We start from the raw sequence: 26,857 nt of genomic DNA, 5'->3' as shown, positions 1-26,857 counted from the left end.
GTGGCCCTTTGCTCCATGTCAGCCTCTCTCTTTTTCCACTATTTCCTGCCATCCCTCTACGCTTTTCTATCTACATGAAGACTAAAAGCTTAAAAAAATCTTTTAAAAAGGAAAAAGAAGAAAAACCTGGATCACGTCATGTTTTCTTTATGGACCATAGGGGCATTTTATTTAGCTGAAGCAAATTATAAAACTGCAAAAGAAGTTTGTGCCTTTTATGCAACTTTCCATAGACCACTTAAAATTATCCTTGGTTCAATCCTGGGACATCAGATTTGGATGATTCAATATGCACTTCCAACACATTTAGTTATTTTTGGGGGGAAATAACATTTATATAAATCAGTAGGTTACAGCACCCCAGACGAAGGCTGACCTGGGCTTTTTCTCTCAGGCTAGCGGGCAAACATCCCAGTTAGGTTTTGGAGGGTTGACTGTGATCCCAAACCTTGTCTGGCATCCAAAGCAAACCCTCGGCTAAAGCCTAATGTGTGTTTCCATCCAGGCTCATGTAAATGTTTGTGATTAAAAAGGGAGATATGAGAGCCGAGGCGTTTCTGCAATCTTGCACATCCTAATTTGGTACTGGGGGAGTTAACACACCTGCCAGCTTCCTGCTGACGAGGGTGATTTCTCAACTGTTGTTGTTTATGCCGTCAGTTTAAGGAGAGGCGAAGACAGTGAGAAAAAGGGAGAGAAGTCCGGGCTGGGCAAGACAGAGCAAACATACACAAACACAAAATAGCCCCATACGCACAAACAGATCCCAGGCTGCTGCCAATAACAGGCCATCCTAACATGTGAAAATGTTGACTGCTTGATGATTGATGGTAGTTATTTGTGGCTTTCTAACCCTCCTCTTTTGCCTCCACTCCCCCCTTTTCCTCCACTTTCTTCATCTTCCTCCTCCTCCGCTCCATCTCATCTTTGTGCTGTTGCTCCCCATCACCCTACCCCCTCTTCTCGGACAATGTGAACATGATTAATAATGTGTAATGTTGTATAAGCAGCCTGCTGTCCATCATTCGTGCTTGTCTGACATTTTTCAAAACCTGAATTCATAGGACAGAGTTGTGTGCTCCAAAGAGCAAGTTTCGAGTAGCGTGTCACACTCAGGACACAGACCTGATCTAATCAAAACAGGATGTATGTAAATCATGAAATCATCCAGAAAAATATCATCTTTTAACAATGATATACCACATCTTTGAAAATATTAAAAATGTAATTAGTTTTGTATGAGTATATTGTGCATGATAAGGTCCATACACATGTTTCAGTTCACTCAAAATCCTCTGAGAATCACACTTTTTTGTAAGCAAGGAGCATCAATTCCTCATTATGTATGTCTATATTTAGGTGTTGGTATGGGGACAGACATATAAATAAAGATGTGAATACGGAGACAAATGAATAAGTGGCAGTGTAGTTCTGGGTGTCTGCTATTACTGCCACACTGCCAGCTCCCCATCCATCACTCGCTAACACAGTGCGTCTGAGTGTGTGTGTGTGTGTGTGTGTGTGTGTGTGTGTGTGTGTGTGTGTGTGTGTCTGGAGGAGGAAGAGGAGGAGGATAAGGAGAGAGGAAGAGGAGAGGACATCGGAGGCCACAGTGCAAGTTCCTCATCCATCATTCTGTAAGACCAAACTTCAGAAGCAAAGGAAAGGGAGAAGGGAAAGGCAGAGAAGAGATGTTTTCTCAGAATGATTCTTTGCTTCCTTCCTTCCCCCTTTCCTCGAGTAATCAATGAGGCAAAACGTCGCCTGCGTTGTTTCTACAGGAATTCCTGTTTCTTTGACTCACCCTCTTTGGACGACAGCCGTTCACTTTTCTGCCCCGAGCCTCTTCTCTACAGACAGACGGGGGATGGACGGAGAGAGAAAGGGAGGTAGGGGGGAGACAAGACAGGACAGGGCCTTTAGTCTCGAGATCATTACCTTTACATTATTAATGTATGGCCAAACCACAAAGGACATTCACAGACAACGAGGAAGAAAGTGACTGCTTCGCTGCTCTCCTCAGTTAAACGTATGGAGAAGGTAGATTTCTGATTTAAACTATGTGGTGTGCACTGTAACGGACCACACACTACACTACAGCTGGAGAGGGGAAATATATATCTAGATATATAATTATATTATCGTAGCTGAGTATTAAGACATAATACTCTTTTGGACCAAAATGCACACGCTCTGTGTAATACAATGTAGAGAGGCAATCAAGTCACTCTAAATATAAGAAATTGCATCAAACAACAAAGGAAATATTAAAAAGTCTTATAATAGCTAAACCATTGAAAGGCCAATCTTTAACATGTTTAATCGGAGGTAATCACAGGACCCAGGTAATGACATACTAGGTTATACAAACAGAAAATAATGAAATGATGATACCAAAAAAGGCTGTAAAAAAATGAACGCACCAAGCCTATGAATCCAAGAAGTTTCCCTCCATGTATCAAATTTTTTTACTTATTCTTTGGTCACTGGGTTCCTGATCTCTATCACAATTTTGCCGATTGTAGGCTATTTTTTCTGTCAACGTTTTTGTGGGATTGACTGTGTTTAGACAACATTTAACATTTGGGAAGTTTGAGGGCTTTGCAAAAATATTTGTTTTGTGTTCCTGAAAGTGAGCATTGTTGTGGTGTTGGTGTCCCATTTAGACTAGTGCAGAAGAATTTCAAATGATAACTAGCCCTATTGTTATTTTTTTTACAAGATTTTATTTAGATTTCTCAGTATGCAATATACACTACAATGTCAACAAAACAAAGACCCACAATCTTACCCACAAAGTGCAGACAAAACAAAACAAAGCATACAGCGACAACACACATTTAAACCACTCACCAAACAAAAACAAAAAAAACACTTAACTCAACCTCAGTATGTTGTGTCTGGTCAACACTAATGAAATATGTTAAATATAGATAACATACACTTACATCATATATATATAACTTGAATACCATATTACTCTGTTGAGTACCTCATCTTTTATCTTTCACCAACTGAAACTCCAACTAGGAACAATATGATCCTTTAGATTCTACTCAGTTGTTTTGCTCTATGTGTCCTTATTGTCTTGTCCTCCACAAGAAAAAACGAATAGTGTAAAACAAACCAAAACCAGTGCTATTATTATAATAACTATTTGATCATACCTTTGTGTGAAAATATAGTTATAGAAATTATTTATCAAAAGACACATACGTTAAAAAAGATAATATGGGCATTAAACAAAACAAGATGAAAGTGAGTAAATAATTAAAGTAAATGTGTGAAAGACGTGTGCATGTGTCTGTGTGTGCGTAAAGCAGGTTTGGCAGACACTCTGGTGAGGGTGAGAACAGAATTAAGGAGTGTGCTGTGTGTTTCATTAAATGCTCAATATATCTTGTGTTTTCTGGATCATTTAAGCCCCATTACAGAACAGTGGCACAGCTTTAATTTCTAAAGTGCCTTTCAAAAGGCATCACCTCAGGCACTTATTCCTGCTCTCTCTCTCTCTCTCACACACACGCACACACACACATATACATACATTTGCATGTATACGTGCGTGAAGTTGTATACACACTTGCACGCACACAGATGCAAACATTTCTGCTAGCATGCAAGAAATGCGGATGCCCACACACCTGCATTTACACTCACACATACAACAAATAAGGTCAAACACAAAGTCTACACCCTCATGTCTCCATTACCTCTCTGTATACTTATATTTTAAAGCTTTATTTCTGTTGTTCTCTACACTCTGTCTGCTTTTGTTCCTCTGTGTGTCTTTCTGTGTAACAGATGACAGCAGCCTTGCAGCGGCTGGGGCCACTGTCTTGGCTGCCGGACCCATTTGACTTGCCAGCTTGGCCGGAGGATGAACCCCGGGACTAACTGGAGCCAAGGTCAGATTCTCTGAATGTGTGTATGTGTGCACAAAGGGATACATTTGTCCATTTAGTTCAAGGTGTTAGTGCTGATGAAGACTGCATGCTCGGTTACAGTATATTCACGGTACTAAACGTTACAGGAAAAATCCTTCTGCGCATTTGCAGATTTGACTGAGTGAAGGTATGTGAGAAGTGTGTGCTGAGCCAGCTGCCGACTGACGGGAGGTGGAGGTAAGGGGAGTGTTGTTCAGAGCAATTGATACATTGCAAATAGAGTGGGCTTCCTGTCCGGGTTTTGTGGCTAAGGTGCTAAACGCTTCAGGAAACCAGATACACTTGCACATCCTCTAAAGAGATAGAGGGACAGGGTGAAACATGAGGGGTGAGGAAAAGAGTAAAAGAAAGGTAGAGAGAGAGCCGGACACTCTGAGGGAAGTCTGCTTTTTGTTTTCATCCCTCCAATTTTGTTGTATTACTGTAGCACTCCTAGACATTGCTATAATCCAAGGTTATTCAAACTGTTGGCACTTCAGCTGCAGTGAGTGCTGTTTGAAATCAAAGAAGCGTTCATTTCTAAGAGAATGCCTTGGTCGTTTGTTGCCTTCTTCTCCTCTCTAATGAGATGGAATGTGGCTAAATTAGCAGCTGAGAGGCAAAGCTTCATTTACAAGACAATCAAATGATCCTTTACAAAACACACTCAATATGCATTAGATGTCAGCTTTGTGAATATAGGATGGCCCCCTTATACACTCAAATGGGGAGGGGGTGTATTTGGATGTTGCACGGTGGTGAAAAATGCCAAACTGAAATCATCCATCACAATGCAATAAAAAGGCCTGCAGCGCTCTGAGTGGGTGAGAGGAGTGAGATGTTTGTATTGGCCCACTGGGTTTCCCTCTGTGAAGAAGGGGATGTGTAAATGAACGTGTAAATGTTAAAAAATGTTCTTTTTATTAGACGAATTGCATCATTAAATCACATTATAAAAACAAAAAATGCACCATTAATTTCCTCCCCAAACAGCCGTAAGTACATGTCTCTCTGTCCCTGTGCCCATCTCTGTGTACCCCCATGGGGCGGCAATTCCAAAGCTATTCCACTCTATTATACAGATCAATCAGGTTGGGGAAATCTGTGAACACATGTTCAGGGCTGGATGAGACAGAAGGCAAAAAAAAACAACACCGACTTCCTAATTGTGAGTAGTCTTGTTTCTCTGTCTACAAACCAAACAGAGGTCCCAGCAAACAGGTAGTGTCTCCTTTCCACTTTTTGCCCTTCCTCCATCAGGACATGAAAGGTAGCATGAATAATAGATGAGGGAGGTGATGAGATCAATCAGAGGCTATCTGTCTGAGAGATAGGAGTGGACAGAGTAGGACGTAGATCTGCACTGGACTAGAACAGCAGACCTGCTGTCAGAGATTGCAGCGAGAGGTGGAGATAAGCACTCTATAGACCGGGGACAACTCGACTAGAGAGGTTGTGGCGCAAATATATGTACAGAGAAGAATAAGAAGGATAGGGGAAGTGCCAGGGGCCCAAAACACACACAGAAACATCTCATCATAAGCCTGCATCCACACCCATCCCTGCATGCATTGACCCCCCACACCTCTGCATCACACGTACTCACATCTGTGACAATGCCACCGCAGCATGACAAATGCAAACAAAAGGTTCACCTATTCATCACTGTAGCGAGGAGGGTGGGGCTAATTATACAACTGTGAAAATTATGACTTTCTGTTGTTTTGTTTGTCCTCTAAGAGATTACAATGCTGAGGATGGAGGTGTAGAGGGGGAAAAAATAGCCTCGCAGCTTCTCTGTGAGAGGGCACACGAAGGCGCCGACACACAAACAAAACAAACACACATACACACGCAAATACAGCTTGTGTCCCTGCTGCCTGTGCCTCGTCTCTGCTTGCAGGCATGATTAATCCAGTGCAGAGTGGGAAGATTTTGACCCTAAACAGAAAAGTCCTGTTGAGGCTGCAAGAGGCACTGATTTATTTAGGTAACACTCCGTCCACATTAATTATCCCCGTGCAGGTGCAGGCCCAAATTCCTCTTCCCCCAGCTGCAGCCCTAGGCTGTGAGACACACACACACACACACACACAAACACAAACACACAAATAAATAAATAAAGCAAGCAAGCAAGCATATGAAGCCTGGCCCCATTGCCTTACCAGGCTGTGCTTATAGTGTCTGGGTGGCACAGAGAACACTGGCCGTCACAGTGGTGAAGGATTGCGCACCCAGATATAGCACAAACGTAAATAACAAACCAATAGCAATCGCAAATACATGCACGCAAACAGACTTTGTCCTGCAGCATCCTCTCCTGCAGCGCAGGTTTTCCTGCTTCCTCCTCTCCCCTTTCCCTTCCTCTCACCACACCAGAAAGAAAAAATAAATAAAAGTCCTGCATTTAAATATCAAATTAAGGTGAAGTAAATTTTTCCAAAACATTTTAGAGCAGTTGACTTGACTTTAAGGACCAATCTGGGGCTACATAAACATATACTAAGGAGTGAAATTAGTGACTTTCTATTGTATAAGCAGTATCTTAATTGATGGTTCAGGTAGTGTTACATCTTACAACTTCATATTCTCAATGGTAGTTCAAACTACAGCAATCAGCTGTATTTTTATTATCTATTTTGTGTTTCGATTCTAGAAATCCTAATCAACCTCAGCAGCTGGATAATTGTGATTTGGGCTGCACAGTTGATTGAAATATAATCAAAATCGCAACATGGCAAACTGCAATATCCAAATTGCTGAGGCTGCAATTTTTTGATAAAGGTAAATAATGCCTCAAAACAGTGTTCTAATAAATACTGATGCAGCGGTGCCCTGCCTTATAAATCTTGTTCTCCAGAGGTAAGAAAACAGGTTTGTTTGTTTGCTTGTTTGTTTGTTACCCAACAAATCTCACATTGATCAGATTTTAATTTTTTCCGGTGAAAATGAAATTGTGATGCAAAAATGATTATTCCCACTAATCATCATGAATCCATCAAAATTATAAATATGTGTATATGATTTTTTATTTCGCAGCCCGTAAAGCCAGTAAATGTTCTCAATTTACTTCAACTCCATCAACCAAAACGTATCTCTCATCGTCTCCTCCCCTCTTACTTTTCTCTTTGTCAGTTTTGTTGCAATGTTCCTATCCCCAGGTGTTACCAGGCTGGGAGACACACCTGCGTTTGAATCTGCATGTGTGTGTGTGTGAGAGAGAGAGAGAGAGAGAGAGACAGAGAGGGACAGAGAGAGAGAGGGAGAGAGAGAGAGAGAGAGTGCGGTACGAGCAGTAGTTCCACCACTGTGCGTTCCCCTAACAGAGCTAGTGGTGTGTGATGTGTCACCGAGAGCTCCACTCATTACGGCCTACATTAGCACCCTACCTCGCCCTGATTACCCCCCTGCTGAGCTGAAATCCAAAGAGCAAGTGTGGCTTTTGTGTGTTTGTGTGTGTTCGGCCGAGAGATCCAGGGAGAGAGGGACAGAGGGAGTGAAGAAGAAAGAGAGAGAGGAGACCTTTCTCCTCTTTAGGGATGAACATTGTCTCTTCATCCCCTTGACAGCTTCCTCATTTCTCTAATACAAATGGCTGCCCGTGCTGGTCGGCATGCATCAGGAGCTTGGGAGTGGGCCCCATCACTGCTCCTCCGTCGCTCTCATTTATTACCCAGTTTGTTTGCACTCTTATCTGCGGCCTTGCCCTACCAGCCCATCCATCAAACACACACAGACATACTATACACACGTCTGCCCACTGACTGTCAGCACCATGCCTTCCTGGACAGTGAGACACATGCATATTTACATACTGCTACGCGTTTGCATGAGCCCTCACACACTTATCTCTACACCCACAGACTCTGCCCTGACAATGCACACTTACATGTGTAGTTCAAATGGTGAATTCTCCCACGCTTCTTTTTTCCTGCCACACCACTCCATCATTGTCTTTAGCTCTATTTCTTCCTGTATTCTCATTCATTCTCTCTTTTCATTCTACAGTCACTTTCCCTACGTCACAAATCCCCAGGAGGACAAGTGTGTATAACAGTGTGGCATTGATCAAATCCTCACTCATCAATATCAGTCAATATGTATAATCTTATACATTCATCAATCAATACTTCCTCGCCACAGCCCATGCTGTTCCTCCTGGGCTGTGTGAACATACATACAGTAAATAAGAAATCAAGCAGATCAAAAAGAAAACACCTTTATAAAATATACTGACGAGCAGAGGCGTAGCGGCCATCTTGCTGGAGGAGGTTTGAAGATGACACATTACAGAACGTGACTGAACATGCACCGACATCTTTAAGGAACTATGTGTCGACCCAATGCAAATAAGCAGAGAATATTGAGCACACACAATGTGAGAGTTTAGCGACTGTATCTTTAAGCAGCTCTATGTGTTATACAGCTGAAATATCTTGTGGAATAATCATTGAATGGGATTGACTGGAAATTAATCAGCAACAACTTTGACAATCAAGTAATATTTTAAGCAAAAATGTTAAAAATCCATTTACAAGTCGATCTACATTCCAACCTTCACCTATGGTTATGAGCTTTGGGTAGTGACCGAAAGCATAAGATCGTGGATACAAGCAGCCGAAATTAGTTTCCTCCAAAGTCTGGCTGGGCTCAGCCTTAGATTCAGGGTGAGGAGCTCAGACATCCGGAGGGAGCACAGAGTAGAGCCGCTGCTTCTCCAAGGTTTTCTGGACATGACCAACTGGGAGGAGACCTCTGGGCAGACCCAGAACTCACTGGAGGGATTACATATCTCATCTCTCCTAGGAACGCCTAAGGATCCCCAAGGAGGAGCTGGAAAGGGTTGTTGGGGAGAGGGACATCTGAAATACCATGCCATGTCTGCTGCCACCAAGACCTGACCCGTGATAAGCGGAAGAAAATGGATGATTGTGTGTCAAATTGTGTGTCAAATTTGTGGTTCAGCGTTAAATGCTTTTACAACTGGATGGATTGTCATGACACTTTATACATCCATTTCTGTCTCCCTTAGAATGAATAGGTCAAAATTTCATGTGCCTAACTAAAGCCTCACAAAGGCACTAACATGGCTAAAAACTCTTTTGACTAATTCAACTGATATTTCATACACGGAAGACTGATCAAGAAAATAATGGGCAAATAATGTAGATCTAATGTAGTAAGACTAAGTATTGGGCAGAGTGGATTATCAAACTACTTTATCAAGTATAATGTGATAAGATCATACAGACTGTTACAAAAGAAAACTACTACTACCACTGGACTACTGGTCAATACAACATACAACACACAACAGTGTATTTACCTGTTCAGTGCACCTCTTGTACCAGACAGCACTAAGACCACCGCATCGATTTTTCACACTGTCTCAAGGTCACATCACTGACAAAAACCCATCACCTTCCTGTAAAATGCTACTTCACTAAAGCCATATTTTTCTATTCCAGGGACAGAGCAGCAAGAGATAATCAATACTCTTAATTATGTTTCCTGGAGGACCAACTTATATTGGCATGTCAAATGGGAAATGATGGGAAGATACATTTAAAAAAAAAAAAAGTACTCAAGCCAGTAAAACAAGAGCAAAACCAGTCAGGATAAAACTTTGTGGTGTAAATCATCTATCTTTCAAAGATATACTTCATGATATTCTTGTATATGCAAATTAGACACACAAGGACAATAGCTAAAAAGTACTTATTTGCTTCAATATGCAATAAGATGTTTTCACAGACACTCAAACCACTGTGTGCCCACACACACAGACGCAGACTCACACAGAGCATGTTTGGGGACCAGCTGCCAGCAAATGAAGGATCTCCCTCCCAATTCACTTGTTATTGTGCTGTCTGGGTGACAAGTATACCTATAGAGTGAGTATTTATTTCCGGAATGTTTTGTTCCGTTTTCCTGCAATGATGAATGTTTCTTTTATAAATCCATCGCCAGGCCTTTTAAACCATAAACAATATTTCTCCAGCCCAGATTCCTTGTGCAGCAGTCTTGGGGAACCTTGAGATTTCCAGGCTCTGATTTAATGGCTCGTAATTCTTGAAAGGCAATCCTTCTTCACCCTCCGACGCTCGGATGCACCATCCTTCCGGCAGCCCACCAAGCTCGGCCTCTGCTCCCCTCCGGATCCACAGGCCAGTCCAAACGCCAGTTAAAACTACTCAGCTGGAAACAGCATCGTGCCCCTTCTGTCACTGGCATTGTATTATCTGCTATGGGCTGACAGGACACGGCATCCTGTAACAGTTTTGTGTAGATGTGTGAGTAAGGCTACTGAGACCTAGGTTTGCTCTTTGGTCCATTCTTTGATCAGTGCCAACTAGGAGATGTTATTTAGATATGTTTATCATGTTTTAAGGATATCTTGTGTTCTATTGTGTTTGTACAGTATAACTGATGAAAAAGATATCAATCAACAGCCTATATTCAGTTTGGAGAGTGGTCACTTTGATTATTTCAGGAGAGGCATCTCTGTAAATTAAGACTTTGTTAAATTAAGACTGTGCTTCCTGCATGCTGATGAGCACTCTAAACATTACATGTTTCTATAGTCCAAAAATGTATGTGCACACAGTTCTGTTTATACCACAAAGTTACTTAAAACTAAACTTTAACTTCACCACCTTGATGTCTTTCCACGTGGTGGCTCGCAGAAGAGGTTAAGCTCATTTCAAAATGGCCAATAAATGTATCCCAGCAAGTCAACTAACTACAAGGGAGAAACAAAAGCAAGTTTAAAAAGCAATCATTAGGCTGGTATCTCTAATTGTGTTGCTTCCTCTCCTCATGTATAATCCCTGGTTCCTCGCTTTGCCTTCATTAACAATGGATGAATTAATTAGAAACCTTCATAGGATTTCTGCACAGTGAACCCAGGAGATAAAACACATCCTATTCCTCAGACCTGCTCCTTTCCTTGTATTTTCTTTTTTCCGCTCTCTCCTCCCTCTGCTCTTAATTGTATTGTTTGCTTGTTGTGTCGATAGCAGGATTAATTTCACTATAGATCAGGATTATTGACCTTCTCGTCAATGTTATTTCATTTCTGTAAGGTGCTAATTATAGGGAACAGGGGAAAGCAAATTGCACTGTAACTTGTCTCACTTGCTTTCCAATAAAACAGAAAGAAAACAACATTAATTCCCCTTTAGCTGCCCTCCTTGATAGGGTAAATTCAATCACTATCTCACTGTCTATCTGTGGCATCTAGGAGGGACACTGTTAACAACTGCTGGACTTGATTGGTGGACTTTAAATTTAAAACACTGTTGACAATTCTGACCCATTCCCCTCCACCAAATGCCATTCTTGTCACACTCACTGCTCTTTTCTTGGTTCTCTCACTTCATTTGAGAGAGGGGGAGGGCACAGTTCATAAACAATTAACCGGCTGGATAAGTGATACACTCAAGCGCTAACAGACCTGAAAACCACTGTGTTATAAATTCTGGTAATTGAGTGGAGGGAGGCGAGCATCGGGCCGCTGAGGCTGAGTTGGCAGCATCTTAAAACAGTTGCTTGAAGATCAGGTGGTCGGCACTTTTGCATCATTATCATCTCACGAAAGAGGAGAGAGGGCACACCTTGCAAAAAAGAAGGATGCAGACAATCCTAAAGAGACAATTATAGTCAACAAATCTAAAAAGCTCAACACGTGCAGTCATTTGCCGCCATTTTGTCCGTTTTGTGATTGCATTTACTTTTAAAGGTCTACCCAAGTACAGCGAGCCCTAAGACCCTCTTATCCACCCTTTTCTCCCTCTCTCCACTCCTCCCTTCTCCCGTAGTCCTCTAATGAACTGAAAGGTCAGAGCACTAATAAAACTATTAGCAGAAATGAATCTCTCAGATGTGTTAATGCACTTTTAATTCCTGTTAGCAAATTTCATCCCCCAGCAGTTTGCTGCCCGCTAATGAGAAATAAAACGCCCCGCTCTAGGGAAGGGGGGTGGGGGAACGGGTCGATGCTCCGGCTACTCCACAGCAGACTCCATACACACACACACACAAGTCATATACACTAACGTTGCACCCTACACACACCCTGGATGTGCTGGATGTTATTCACGGACCGAGGCCTGTTTTCAGCCCTGTGATTCTGCAGGGTTAATTAAAGAGCACATCTCCATCTGTTCTCATTCAGCCTCAGCTCAGTGTCTCCCCATCAAGCACACATAAGACCCACACGCATACACACACACTGAATTACCGTGTGTGTGATACACTGTCTCTCTTTGTCATCACCAGAGGGACAAAAAAACCTGACAGTGAGGTGTTAAGAAGGACACAGATAAACATGCTCTGACTTAAGGACATGATCTGGCCTCTCACCCAGCTTGTCTCGTGACCTGACTAATGAGGTACAGACGGGGCTTGACCCTGATGTCTAGAAGCCACTAGAGGATATCAAGCCATTGTAGGCAAGACGTTCACTGTGTTTGTGTAAATGTGTCTATCAGCCCGCTGTCACATGTGGCCCCTCAGGGAAGTCAAGGTTCAAAAAGTGTGCTTGGCCAACTTTTTCCACTTACATGGTGCACATGCTTGTGGAAAACTCCAGTAACTCAAATCATTAGTAAATAATTAATGTATTTTAGTGCTTAGAAATGCAAGTAGTGGAATATGTAGTGTAGTAGTGTAAGTTCAGACGTCTGATGTTCAGAATATTTAAAATGGGCCGAAACAATTCTTTAATAACGTTTGTTTTTCATAAAAAATATTGAGGCTGTAACCCATAGAATTGTATTGTACAGTAGGGCTGCACAATATGGTAAAAAACAATCATATTGGGAATATTTTGGCCACTATGTTGATTGGTTGAGTGATTTTTTAACAGGGAACACTACTCTCATTCTCCTTTTTGCAAGACATGTTCTTGGAAATAAATGGACAGAAATAAAGTGAAGCAATAGACAAATCAATTATTCCAAACAGTAAAAAATATGTTATAAGAATTGGAGGAAAATAGACCTTGTGGTACGATATGTTGACAACTCGATGACTGGATCTACCTACTTTCAACAACTAACTGTGAAAAAGAAAACACAAACAGGGCTGCCTCAGTTATGAGTGTGTGAAACAGTATTGATGTTAAACAAGTTGCTGTCATCTAACTTTCACAAATAAAAATTAAATTGCTATAAGGAAATTGTGCCACTGTGTGCACCTATTTGTCATTTGACATAACTGCAGCTGCTTAGAAATGAGCTTTATAAAAAAATGTGTTTAGCTGTGTAGTTAAAATACTTAGAGTAAACATTCGCTTCCTTTTATCCTTAGTAATAGAAGGGGAACTGAAAAAATAGAAAGCACAAGAAAGCAAAAAAAAGGCCCAGAGGGAAGGGGCGGAGACACTCTATTACCAAACTCAGCCTTTTAATCAATAAAAAGATAAAAGATATTTTAATCAAAGACATATTTCCTTGTTTGTCTAATGCTTCTGCCGCCACCGTGCACATAATCTTTAAATGCTGAAAAGGATGCATAATGCTCTCCCAGAGAGCCACTCATCCATATAAACACAAAACAGGAGCAGTCAGCAGAAACACACACCAGCCCGGCCCAGCACACAGACACTCCATAGACGCCAAATTACATTAGGATGGGCATATTAAGGGGAAATTGCATCCTGTAAACTAGAATATTATTTCTACACACAAACACACTGCTTTCACACACACGCACACAAACCATTTTTCAACATCGTATTCCCTAGCCCTGTGCTCACTGTTCAGTAACAGATCTATACAGGAATTGTTTTGTGCACGTGCAAGAACACACACACAAACACACACAAACTATAAACACAAAGCATGGTGCTATTAGTGTGTGGGCTGTTTGTCGGACATGCAGGCATCCGCTAGCCGTGGCTAAAGCGTTCCAATGAGATTAGAGGGGTAACCGGAGCCCTTCCAGACCCACTGAACTGAGCTCACAGCGGGGCAAACAAGTCCAGAGGTGGTGGGCAGGCTGGATCAGGTTCCAGCAGCTAATGGGTCAAATACCAACTGACACTTAATTGAGTGATAAAGTGTGCGCATTTAGGTGTGTGTGTGTGTGTGTGTGGGGGTGGGTGTGGGTGTGTGTGTGTGTGGGTGGGTGGGTGGTTAAATGAGTGTGTGTCTGTGTTCGTCCACAGTTAATTCACCTTTACATTCCAGTATATGAAGAAGGCCTTTTTGTTATAAATAACCTTTGTGTGTGTGTGTGTGTGTGTGTGTGTGTGTGTGTGTGTGTGTGTGTGTGTGTGGTCCAGGCTGGTACACTACTTAGGGTGCATCAGAGTTTGCACGTCTGCCGAGCACCGGGGAGCAAACAGCAGCTCCAGTAATAGTGATTCATGCTTTCCGTCAGGCCCCCTGACAGGCTGGGTTCGATCCCCTGCTCAGCGCGCTGTAGCGGCAGTAACAGCAGCCGAGGCAGGCGCAGGACCACGAACATCATCATAACTGCTGAGGGGAGTGTTGGGCTGCTGACATATTGATCGACCCTCAGTTAGGAGATTTGATAGACTGACCTCGGACTCTTGACTTTAAACAGTAAAAGGAGGAGGGCAAATCGGGAAGTCAGAGAAAACAATCAAAAAGGGAGAGGGTAAAAAAGAGAAACCAATGACTGAGATAGTTATCCAGTAAACTAGATTTCATTTAGGGTTGCAGCTAAAGATTATTTAGTTGTTGATTAATCTTTTTTTACAATTACATCGATTAAACTTTTAGTCTAAAATGTGTCTGAAAATAAAACACAATTTCCCAGAGCCTAAGCTGACATCTTTAAATTACTTCTGTCCAATCAGCAGTCTATCAACCAAATACATTCAATTTACAATGATATATAATGGAGAAAAGAAGCCCATTTTGAGAAACTATGAACAGCAACTGTTTCTTGCTCCATAAATTACTTAATTGAAAAATGATTATCGTAATTGCTGACAATTAAATGTCAATCAGCTAATCAAATTGTTCATCATATCGTTTAAGTCCTAACCAACCCTTGTTGACATTCTTCATCACCCTCATGGTAAACTTAACATAACATTTGATTATTATTCAACAACTGTCACAAACTCTCTTATGCCCAGAATAAATGTTTTGCATATAGAACGAGCAAAGAAATGAGATATAACATCCTTGAGGCAACATTCCTTACTCCCTGCCCCCACACCAACGGTCTTCAAGCCCAGCAACTCATCCGACCATCAGGCTAAGCCTAACCCCAAGCCTCCTTTGGGCCCTTTGGGGCTCAGGGGCCAGGAAGGACCAGAGAGGGTACGAGCTCACACTAACGATGGAGGAAACCATGTCCAGTCGGCTGGAGCCTGAGATGGAGCAGAAGACCCTGCACCATTGTTCTGCCAACACACTGACAGTCTGTGATTTAGGACCGGGGCTGCCCGCGTGCGTTAGGGGAGGGACAGGAGCGAGGGAGGTCAGAGAGAGGCTCCACAGGCACCCTTCAACAATCCTACCAGAATCCCTCCATCCATGAGATGGCAGAATGAATCATGGCTGACCCAGCGCGAGGCCTGGGCCTGGCCTCTCTCTACCACTCCCTATCCCCTCATCGACCCCCTCCTCTCCCTGGACAAACATGACAAATCTGGTGTTTATTTACTTAAAAAGACCTGGAGAAAGAGCAAAGGGGGGGCAGATAAAAAACAGTGTAAAATCAATACAGAGTTAGTAGTTCCTGCCCTACTGCTGCTCTTTCCTGTCTGTGCGGCTGAAGAAACCTAAGCTCGGGTTTAATAAGGACCCCAGGTGGAAAAGGGACGCAGGTGGCTTCAGCAACCTGCACATAACAGGAGGGAAATGCTGAATAAAGGCTAGTAGAGAATGGGGCGCTGGCACAAAATGCACCTCAAATACTCTTTGCTACATATCTAATCTATGCCTACCAAATGGGACCTTAATTTTATTGACTGTCTATAATCTCTGGATGAATTACACATGCTGAGTGTTGAATGGTGACATAAAAAAGAAAACACAACATCCACAGTCTAAGCTGTGGGTGATGTATGTGCATAGTCAGAGACATGTGAGATAAAATTGGTCTCCAAGTTAGAGTCCAGACAGCAGAGCATTGAATCTACGGAGCCTCTGCTCTCGCCACATGACAGGCAGAAAACAGATAAGGCTTGCTCTCAGGGGAGAGGGAGGGTGGCCATCAAGCCAGCCCCCTAAAAAGAAATAGCAGCGGCGAGCTGTCAAGGTTTCTGTCATATCCTACATCACATCAGCCGCCCAGTCCATCCCATCGCTGGCAAACCATGCACGCTGTTGTGGCCAAGGATGAAAGTGCTGGAAAATGGGAGTCATTGTAAACCATTTTCTGCCCTGGAGCCCCCACCGCTGCCACCCCCATCCCCTCCACCCCTCTTCTTACCGACTCCTCTTGAAGACAAATGGGTCCAGGGCAATGACAGAGTGCCTGGTCCACAAATCACCGGCGGCCGGCCTGCTCGTCCACTGCTTCCTCCTCCCCTGCAGCCTCCCCCCTGCACCCAACCTCGCCCCTCCCCATCCCCGGCCCCTCCATTAGTCATGTGCACGCGGGCAGCAGCTAGCAGCCGTAATTAGACAAGGACAAATCGCCAGCCACGGACACGGACGAGTCCGGCCGCTAAATAAGGCCCGTTTCCATACCGACCGGTGGGCGGCATGTAGGGCCAAGGAGAGGACTGGGGTGTGGGAGAGTGAAGTGGGGAGGGGTCGGTACTGTCCAATACACCCTGCGATCCTCTTGGCCTGGCCTGGCAACTCATTTATTATCCTACAGGCCCATGGCTTGAACTCACCTCTCACCAATACACCCTCAAACTAAACCCCTACTCCAACACCACCATACCCTTCAACCCCATTCCCAGTATGATCCTGGTTGTTGTCACATCCATACTGGTTTTGCATGATGGTTTAAAATGAAAACGTCCCGATATACTTTGTGCATTGCTGAGTTTGGAGGGCTATCATAAACAGAGATATTAATTTCATGAATATTAAACTTTTTTGCTCACTTTTGTAAAAGTGCTGAAGGGGTAAAATTCAAGATAGTATGGTTGTCTATACAGAATCTGAACTCAGCCATCCATCTTTCAAGACAAGGGCAAGACAGAAACCTCATACAACTCTCCATCACATTCCTGTCAGTGCAACACCACTACGTCACTTGTTTTCGCGGTGGTTAAACCAACTCTAAATAAATAAATTAAGTAAGTAAAGCAAAGCTGGAGCAATAAAGAGCAATAAAGAGGTTTCAGGGTACATTAGGTGTAACATTAGATGATGGAATTAGCAAAAATGAGAACCCATAGAATCAGATTACACATGGACGAAGAAACTGGCAGTCAACAAAATATAAATTACAGCCATGTGAGGGTAGAGCAAACTGAATCCACAGAGGAGTATCAGTAACAATTGCTTTGGCCGGGTCAGAGCTGCAACACACTCCCTGGGCAGAAAGAGGTCGACAAGTAACTGACCGCCCCACACACACACACACGCACACACACTCACACACACACAGACACACATACAGAGAAACAGCATGCTCCACCAGAGCAAACCTTTATTGATCTGCCTCCTAATTTCCTAATTAGCTTTTATTGGATTTCATAATCGCCATCAGGACACATCAAAAGAAACTCAAAACCCCAGCAAGATTTTCTGCCCTCCTCAACATAATTTTTTTAAACTGTGAAAAGGAAGCCATGTATTCAATTCCAAGTCCCCAGATGTGAGAGCGACCCTGTTTTATTTTTTTTAACTTCCCCACCAGAACTCCTTGGACAGCAAACACTGCACAAACACACCATTTCTCCCATGTGCAGTAACTGATGTTTAGCATTGCACATTTTCTGCATGATCTGCTGCTATTTGTCACACTTCTGCTCTCTCCTCAGTCGCCTCTCACTTGTAGCACTTGTTAAACATACTGCAGTACGAGGCGCAGAAAAATGTGGAGATAGAAGAAAAAACTGACACTGATTCTGGTCATTGGGTGTTTAGCATTTCCACTCGCTTCTCGTAAGTCTTCCATGGCCCATGTAACCTTCCTGTCCTGAACAAAAACTCTGAACTATCCAGATTTTCTCATCATGCCCTCTGCCACTGAACTACGCTAGCCAGTTGGCATTTTTGCTCAACACAGGAAGCTTCCTTCAAAATCCTGTGAATAGCATAGCTGTTCGCTCATTAGCATGCTGAAAGATGGACCAGGATGTTCCAAGAACTACAGCAGCTTTCCAGTGGTTATTACACAATGTTTTTGCAGTGTTATGTATGTGATGTTGAAAGATATACCAAGTACAGAAAGCAGACACGGTCTAGAGGGGCTTCAAACACAAAGAACATCCAATGTCCTCATTCACACTTAGGGGTAGTTACCCCACAGAAGAACTATATGCACACAAAAATGATGGAGAAGACTTTCAAATTACTGGAATGAGCGTCCCTTTGGACCACAGGCCTCAACTTTTCTGTTAGCACCTCTCCTATCATATCTGCTTCACAGAATCCTTCTTGCTCCATCTGGTGTGCAATAAATGAGGAGAGGAACTGGTAAAGAGTCAGAAAACAGTGGTCTGTATAGAGATATCCTATCTATTTACATCACTGCTTCTATACTGAAACAGAAGTAAGACACTGGAATAATACTAAAACCCTCGTTTTCTGTGCTTTCCTACACTCGTTTAATGCCGACTGCCAGATGTTAATCAGCCACAACAACTAATTTCCCTGTTTTTTTTCTCTTTGTTATGGCCCATTCTGATACAAAACCTCTGGCGTGATGACACCAACACAGCAGCTTTTAAATGAGGGCGTATGAAGATAAAGGGAGAAGGAAATGTGAAAATCTTGCAGGATTGTCATTGTTATCGACAGCAGAGCTCCAGTAACAGCTGAAGAGACACCTAAAAACTTGAGAAAGATTCTTATAACCTAAACGTCGACCTTTTTTGATAAATAATTGCAGAGGTGCCGGAATTGAATTTTACTTAGGAAATGCACACATGGGGCGCCACCAATAGCTCACTTTGTAGTAAAGAGGCTATGCACTCGCTGCAGCAGCCGAGTTCGACAACCACATGTGTCCCTTTGCTGTATGTCAACCCTTCTCTCTCATTTTCCCATGTCCCATTCATCCCATTTAGTCACTCTTTGAGTGTGTCCTGTAAAAACAAAGCCATAAAAGGCCAAAATAATTAATTAATTAATTAATTGGTGGACTTTGGTGCACATACTTCGTGGATGGTTTATGGTTCCTCCCCCGAGAAAATTCTACATTTTTCCATTAAGAGTATGCAATTTCGCACTTTCTAGACCATTTTTAATACACAACTGTGTAAAATAATAGTTAACTCTGAAACCTCTGTCAGTTGATTGTCTTCTTGCACACAGGATATGTTCCCGAAGTGCAGCTGCAGGCTGTGTATGGCCAATCACAAACACACTCACATACCAATGGCAGCCAGGTACCATGCAAGGTGCTGGCCTGACCACCGTATGAAATTTGAGTTTCAGTGCCAAAAGACACTTCGACATGTGAGCTTAAGTGATCGAAAAAAGCTGTGGAATAGACATTTCGTCACCATGCCAGACAGATAAAAGTAACAGTATAGATTAGGAAAAAAGTACTTACATTCAAATGAATTAAAGCATATGACAGATAAAGAGCAAATTTCCCTTCCATCCCAGCCCACGAGTTCTCACTTCCAATCCATGCATTTACCCCACTCTCTCTACGTCAAAGTTTTATGGTACAGGTAAGACCAGCCTGACGGGCATCTAAGTGACCCCACCGCTTCCATCACACCACCCCTTGTTCATGCTGGGGTGTATAAGGGGGACACAGGAAGGTAGAACAAGCTTAAATCCCAGTGAAGATGTTTTTGGCCTTGATCACCGTGCCCATCGATCCCTGGCTGATTCCCACTCAGATACGTCTTATTTTATTAGTGGCTTCGGCCTTCTGCCGCCCCATTCCGCTGTGATCAATACCAGCATGGGGATGGCCCATATTTTTCTCACTTTTAGTGCCTTAACGCTGTTTAACCGTGTCACCTGATAAACGACAGGCCCTCCCCAAACACTGATTTCCTATTGATTTCTCCCTCATTCAGCTATCCCTCCCTTCGTCACTCTCCCATTGTTTTTATCTCCAGTTATCTCCTCTCTCCTCCCTCTATACGTTCACCCCCACCAACTTAAGTAGAGGATGGACCTGCCAGCCACCTTTAAACCATTTCGACCGCAGACACCCATTCTGTTAAGAGTCAGCTTAGCTCAGACGAAAGGGGGTCTGGACGTCCTCTTTTAATGTGAGCTAGTCCAAAAAAAAACCTCTGTGTTCACCTTGTTACCTGTAGCATGAAAAACAGAGATAATTTCAAACCTCGGGAGGTTTGTGCTGAAAGGTGGGTTTGTGTTTCTCATTTTCCATCATTACCCACCAAACGGCCCGCACACAAACAGTGGTGGAGACCTATCTGTGTGCATGCAAGCATCAACAGAGCAGGATATAGTGAGCACCATGCAACAGATGCTATGACAACCTGGAGGGAGACAGCTCCATCCATCATCCGCTGAAGTCCTGATGATCGAAGCAGGGTTTGGACTACAGAGGAGGATGCACTGGGAGTTCCAGCAGGGCAACATACAATCCACTTAAAGGGCTTCTATTGGGCTATAACTGTATAAACACATTGGATATTTGTATAGTACTTGGCAAAATTAATGTGGAAATAGATGAACAGCAGTGATGAGGAAATAAGATTATGAATCAAACGAAATGGGGGTAAAATATGTTGTGGACATTTGAGAGAAAATGAGATAAACTGCAACTGAATATTGGAGAAAATAAATTACAAAAAAGAAAGATCGAACTGACATCTGGCTGCACCGCCTCTATCTCCCTCTCCCTTCTCAGACCGTACATTATTTATGCAAAATTAAACCTGCTCCTATTCCTGCTTAGTCTGGCTCATCCACTCAGTTACCTCTTTATTGATCTCTCATCTAAGGCACTTCTGTAAATCCAGTCCAGTTCCTCCCAGCCTTACTGCCATTAATGCCATTAAATATGGGTCCTTTATCACCAGATATCCTGAGGATGCCTGGAGGAGTACAGGTCACGATTGGCAACTTCATTTTCTAATTCACAAGATAATTAAGTTAATTTTAAGTTTTCTTTTGTAACATAAGCTATTGCAATTCTTTGTGTTGTTTAGTTCTTGAACGTTACATTACTTACAACTCTCCTGCTCACAAGAGATGAATAAAAAACAATTTTCAAAGACAAATGTTCCACTCTGGGAAATCTGGTGTAATTTCAGGTCGACGCATGGAGTCTGAATACGTAAACCGGCACCATGAGCATCTGTTAAGGAATCCGATAACATGACCTGGCATCTTTTATTAGTCCTCTCACCCTTTAACAATGGGTTAAGTGATAAATTGACATTTACAGCACAGCCTGCCAAGTAACACTGGGTACAGAGCACACTAAGAAACTGACCATGAAGTAATAATGAGTGAGTGGGCAAGAGCAGAGATTTTCTATTAACACAGGGGGGAGAAGAGTTGAAGGGGTTGTGGGCTATGAAAGGACCGGTTTCTTGAACAAAACTGCCCCGCTTTAACAGCCAACCCCCTCCCTCCTCCACCTCTCAGCAAAGTTATTAGGCTACAGTGATGGGAGAGCTTGAGCACCAGCTAGTGGTAGTGGAGTTTCACTGCCAAGACGCCCCACACCAAACACATTAATCATGACCAGGGGAGTGTAAAATTCAATCGGCTCCTTCCATCCATTTCATGTGAAGCAGACTGAAGGCCGGCCTTGTAGTGCCTGAGAAAGGAAGGATGAAAAAAGGGGGTAAAAAGAAAGAGGAGCTCCCTACACTTCATCAGAACCCCTACTTCATAACAAATGGAGTGTCTCTCTGGCGGAGGAGTGCCATCAGAAACGCGCGTTCTCTCTATCCATTTAATTCCAGCAGTGGAGGAAGGGTCAGGGAGGGAGCAGTGGGTGCGTGTTCTGCTCTCCGCTCGCCGCTTCCCCAGTCACACAGTAAACTACCTTTTAGGAATTGTTTCTCAATAAGAAATGATCAGTCCATTTATCTGCACCAGGCGGGCCTGTCTCCTCACCCAGACCTCCAATATTTTTCGTTTGACCTGATCAGGGCTATAAACTAGACCGAGACACTTTCAATTTGTCACCCGAGGAGGCCTCTGCAAGTCCCATGCTACTGATTGCATCCTCCCTCCCAAATGTAAAAATTCCTCCTATGCTTGAAATCTCTTAGATTTTTTTTTTTTACACGCATACAGCTACTTGAAAATAGAAAAATAGAGCCTCTCGTTCATGCTATAAAAAATTTACTCAGAGATAATCACATCCGAACACCCTGTACAGAAGATAATAACATTTTGTGTTAATGAGTAAAGGATTTAATTAATTTATTACTCGTGATTTTTCAGATGATTGCAAAATAATTTCCTCTCTCCCTACAGCTAAACAAATGCAATCTTTGCAGCTTAATTCTTAACTCATTAATAGAGCATGTTAATTTTTGAAAATATGTTTATCACTGTCACTTTGCGCAGCTGCACGGCAGGAATGATGTCCTTAGCTGCCATAAAGTCCAATCAGTGACTCTTAACGTTACGTCAATGACAGTGCTGAGCATAATCCTCAAATCTCACATGCATCTTAGAGCTGCATGGTATTGAAATGGTATGGTAACATAACTTTTCATCAGATAACTTGAATAGCTCTATTTTGGAGATAATTTATTAATTTATCAGAGCCTGCATGTCACTCACAAGCAACAGCTTTTTTACAATAAGAAAGGGACAGACTGGAATGTCTGTTTTTGGCTAATCCAGCAAAGAAAACACCACAAATAAAAACACACTTCATCACACTGAAGCAAAAATCATGTAATCCTATACTGCCATAAAGCAGTTCTGCTCATTGGTTTGCAACATTGCCCAAAATGGCCTCACACAACCAAACATGTTCGTAAAGGCAAAGCAAATTTAAATGGTCTCAGGGTACATGTCGCCATATCACACAATTCTACACTAACATTACTTGGATGGATGATGGAAGAAATAGAAATCAAAGCTACACTTTGCACCCCTTCAACAAACAAAACCATCAAACACTGGGAGAAAGCACTTATCACTGTTGGTTCACTGAGGGGAGAAATATTAACCACATTGTTTTCTTTCAAAACAAGTATAAACTTTGAACAGGGGGTAATTACAAGTCACACATCACTTGCTTTCCCATCAAACCCTTTAAAACAGTTAAACATTCTTTGAATTGGATGGAACATGTCAATGATTTTTTGACAGCGCTGAAATATGGCAAGGAACACTCAACCACGCACACACAACCTGCTCCAACTGCTGCCTCCTCCGAGTCACATGCACACGATTAATCACTGATACCTCCGGCTGTCACATCGCATGTATGCTGTTACACAACACTAATGGGCAGCTGAGTGGAACTAAAAAACACATGTAGAAATGTACCCCTTTCCTTACTTGTTTTTGTCCTCCTTCAAGACACCAGGCAAAGAGAAGCCTCCATCATATCAGATGACACAAAGTCACAGCACTGTTTCATCCATTGTACACTCAAGGATCCCTAAAAAACATAATAAAAAGTGATATTAAGAATGATAAACCATATTTAGAATGAGACGCAGCTTCACATATAGTGTAAATAAAATGAATATTAGAATAAATGTATTAAAAAGTAATCAAAGCGACATTCTGACTGCTTCTTTTAATACATGATGTTCATCTTTGAACCAGAAAACACGAAGGTGTGCTATCCACAGGCTTTGCAGTATTTCCATTTGTTCAGGTTTTGCTGAAGTTTCTGCCTCTCATTTGTTTGATGCTCAGAAAGGCTATGGTTGACAGTAGCTCAAAACTGGTTACCTAAAATACCAGACGACCGTCAAGCTGCTGAGAACAAGGTAAAAATTAAAAGAAGGTCCATGTTTAGATACCTAATTTACTTCAGTGGGAAATTCAGTCACGATTGACTAATGGGTGGGAAGCAATTTGCATTGCTTCTTAATTGATACAGCTAATGCCTAATTAAGGCACTTAATTGGATAGTTTGCAATAACCACTACTGATTAACTGATCTGACCACGACAAATTGCCATACTCTGTTGATAGTGGAAATTAAGAGATGCTGTGTTGTAGTTGTGATGAATTTTAGGTGGATTTTAACTGAAAAGAATAGAGCTACAACGATTAACCATTAGTTGTGATCTATTAAATTAACAGAGAACTATTTTGATAATCGATTAAACAGTTTGAGTATTTATCAAAGAAAAATAAGTCACAATTCTCTGATTCCAGTTTCTTAAATGTGAATATATCTTTACCCTTCTTTGACTGTAAAGTGAATATTTTTGAGTTGTGGACAAAATAAGAAACTTGAGGATGTCGTCTTTGGCTTTGGGAAACACTGATCGACATTTGTCATCATTCTTTCACATTTAAAAAGACCACACAAGTAATTGATTAATCGTCAATGAAAATAGTCGTTAATTGCAGTCCTGGAAATAAAGACAGATCTGTTGAGGAATATGCTCTACATTACAGTTGCCCCAAGCATGTAGATGTACCCAAATCATTTACACTTCACCATCATACTGCAAGTTGAAATGCAGTGCCTGTTTAGAAGCCAATTTCATTTACACTTTGTCATTTTGCTGGTTTGAGAAAACTGGTCCACACACACTCACTCTTTTCATCTATAAAGGAAACCAACATTCAGTGCACTGGGACGATAAACACAACTCTTCTTGTCCTACACTGTCTGACTGTATCCTCTTTCCCTAAAGAACATTGCAAATACAACCCTGTTCTTTCCTTGTTCTTCTGAAGGCTCCCTGCCATCTCTATGGGAGCCGTTACCAAAGCTTAATTTTAAGGTCTGTTAATGTTAATGTGTAGCTCAGTGAGGTGAGATGGGGGCATGCCACTGAAACAAAAGAAAAGTAGGTAGAACTGGAGAAGTGTAACTGTACACTGGGAGAGCTGGGATGCTTATCCTCTGAAATGGCACATATGAGGGCTCACCTAAAGCCATACATGAGAGAAAGTCCCTCTACTGCCCCCCACTGACTGGGTGCATACTGGTTTTATAGCCTTTTATAGCCAAGCCTCCATTTGTTAGAGAGAGAATAAACATGATGGAGACATGGTTTTTCCAATGACCTACCAAACTTTACAACTACTATAATTTTGGTTTCCTCAAAATGTTTAAAAAGCTCATCCTGTGTTGAGCCACAAAGTAACTCAACATTTTTTCTACTCACCAAGCAGCCAAAATGGACTATCATCATAATTGTTCTATCATTATTATATATATATACTATACTATTAACTTTAGATTATTGTCATTGATGCAGTAACACATAAGATGCATTTTAATATTGTAGCCGGCTGCAATGGAGCTAATTCTATTAAACATTTTACACTGCTGGTGATTAAATTTACTGTATAACACTATGTTGATTTTAGGTGTATCTTTTAGGTGTTGAGAGCTTCTTAAAGTAAATAAATGCTTTATAAACCCACTTGGATTAGCTGGAAAATACATCATCCCAAATATGACACCATCAAAAGTTGATTTTTTAGAGATTTGTAGTTCTCACAGGACAGCCACTCATATGTTGACATATAGAAAGTAGTCAAAATTAGCTTAACTTTAAAAATCTACAGTTATTACACAATTTTATTAGTCAGCCTACACCACAGTTTATTATAAAACACCCTTTCCACTTTTCAGTATATTTACTTAGATAACTTGGTTAATTTCCAGCTACGAATTAGCTAACCATAAAATTATGGCTGGGTTAGGTTCACTATAGCAGCTAGCTAACAGTCCAAAACAGGGCTAGCAGGTAGCTTAACCACCGAAGCTAGCTAGCTAAGGTGCACTTCAAGACATATCTGTCATGAAAATTAATTGTCAGCTAGTACACACACCTTATTGACTTTCCGTTGTACGTTTTGTGTATGGTACTGTTGTGGCGAGGTACACATTTTCGACTAGCTAACTGACAAACAATATGGACCCATGAACACGTGCATCAGTCGGACAGACAACGCAGGTCCGGTGGCACGTCACTCTCCTCCTTGCTACGGTGCTGCAACGATGCGCTCAGTGCACCCTGGTGGCTGAAAGTTGTACTGCAGCAGCAGGCTGCACTGCTGCACTCAATTGCCCGTCCATTATGCCCAGAACTTACCCGGTGTTGCTAGGACGGGAAACTACCTTGCCTAGGTTTGTCAGTATGCCAATTAGTTTGTGATAATTTGATGAAACAGAAATTCTTGAATAATATGTGGCATGTAAGCAACCAACAAATAAATGAATACATTTTGACACAGGGCCCCTCTTTAAGACTCAACACTGGGTAAAAAATACAGGAGCCATGTTAACGTTTTTGATTGTGCTTTAGTAGTGCATATATCAATCCGTAAATAAATAAATAAAAAATAATAATTACCACACAGTCTCTCTATGTTAGAATATTCCCTGGGCCCACATTTGCTCTGTGGTCATAGGTAATTTGATTGAACATATGAATTTACAAATGTAAATTTTAAAAACAGCAATTAAACACACTGCAACCAAAGTAAAGAAGCAGATAGTGCAGATTAGATTGATAAAAGAAAGTCAAATTACAAGCAAATATGTCATATAATCCACAAAAACAAGCAAAAGCAAACATAGGATCAAAGTGAAAGCATAACATATGATAATGTAATGTAATGGTGTACTTTAGCGTTTGTGCAAGCAAGATGCAAGCACAGTTGTGTTCAGTCAGTTCCTTACAAAAGGGAGGTAATGAAAGGTCA

The 26,857-nt window shown here is 42.0% G+C and overlaps 1 long non-coding RNA gene across 3 annotated transcripts; it reads right to left on the bottom strand.

Moving 5' to 3' along the window:
• Window positions 1-1,801: 1,801 nt before the first annotated feature.
• On the bottom strand, window positions 1,802-26,115 carry LOC311265012. 3 transcript variants are annotated; one of them, XR_014623525.1, is made up of 3 exons: window positions 25,982-26,115; window positions 23,510-23,612; window positions 1,802-1,850 (listed from the first exon to the last, which is right to left on the bottom strand). It is a non-coding gene; the product is annotated as an uncharacterized lncRNA (long non-coding RNA). The 3 variants fall into 3 exon arrangements; XR_014623526.1 differs by lacking the exon at window positions 1,802-1,850 and adding an exon at window positions 8,167-8,823; XR_014623527.1 differs by lacking the exon at window positions 1,802-1,850 and adding an exon at window positions 21,371-21,800.
• Between the last annotated feature and the right edge of the window lie 742 nt (window positions 26,116-26,857).

Source organism: Pagrus pagrus (assembly GCF_965226575.1).
Source record: "Pagrus pagrus genome assembly, chromosome: 11".
Classification (NCBI taxonomy): Eukaryota; Metazoa; Chordata; class Actinopteri; order Spariformes; family Sparidae; genus Pagrus; species Pagrus pagrus.
The sequence above is the reverse complement of the archived record's forward strand: the minus strand, read 5'-3'. Positions and strand labels throughout refer to the sequence as shown.